The sequence below is a fragment of the Carlito syrichta genome, unplaced genomic scaffold, assembly GCF_000164805.1.
Source record: "Carlito syrichta isolate Samal-C Ts95f unplaced genomic scaffold, Tarsius_syrichta-2.0.1 Scaffold306677, whole genome shotgun sequence".
NCBI classification, from domain to species: domain Eukaryota; kingdom Metazoa; phylum Chordata; class Mammalia; order Primates; family Tarsiidae; genus Carlito; species Carlito syrichta.
In genome coordinates this window covers 465,525-466,417 of record NW_007250773.1, presented here as the reverse complement: position 1 = coordinate 466,417, position 893 = coordinate 465,525, and positions in this window count along the sequence as shown.

Genomic DNA, 893 nt, shown 5'->3' with positions numbered 1-893 from the left:
AATCCACTCACCTCAGCCTCCCAAAGGCGCGGGATTACAGGCTGAGTCACCAAGCCCGGCTAACCTTGCATTTTCTAAGATGCATCCACACCACAGCGTATAGCTGTAGTTTAACCTTTTGGATGCTGTATTACAAGATAATGTTCCATGTTATGTAGAAACAATTTTCCGATCCATCCTCATGCTGGTGGGCATTTGAGTTTATTTCTCATTTTTTGCTTTAAATGACATTATTTAGATACTTCTCAGAAATAGATGTCTTGCTGGTATGGCAATTCTTTCTAACAGATTTGAGGGAAAGAGGCCATGGCCTTTAATTCTTTTATATTTTTGTCGCTTCTTATTACCTATTTCCTATTCTGAACATAATGGTGCTTCCTAAGATTTGTCAACTGGTGCACTACAACAATTCGTAAAGCTCACAAAGTTCTGTTCCCTGAGAAATACTGAATCATGGTTTCATAATTTAAGAAAAGTTCTCATTCTCTCTCTATTTCACTAGGTGCTATTAGCATGAAAGGGCATCCTTGGTGAATTATCATGATGACACTGGTGGGAAAGCCCAAATGTTTCTGCTAAATTGCAGGATTATTCAATTGGATGATCAAGTCCCAGGCCATCCTCCCACTCCCCTTCCTCTCCCAGAACCACCATCTATTTATGTCTACCTCTGATTCTGAGATTTCAATTTTATACACATGGTAGGCTCAGTTTCACTTTAGAGATATTAACTGAAGATGACAATAAGTAACAATAATATGATTATACCTGAGGAGTTGGGTTATCATTACTTTGTTAGAAATAAACACCACCAGGAATATTACAATGCACCATCTTTTCTTTTCTTTTCTTTTTTTTTTTTGAGTTGGAGTCTCACTCTGTCGCCCAGACTG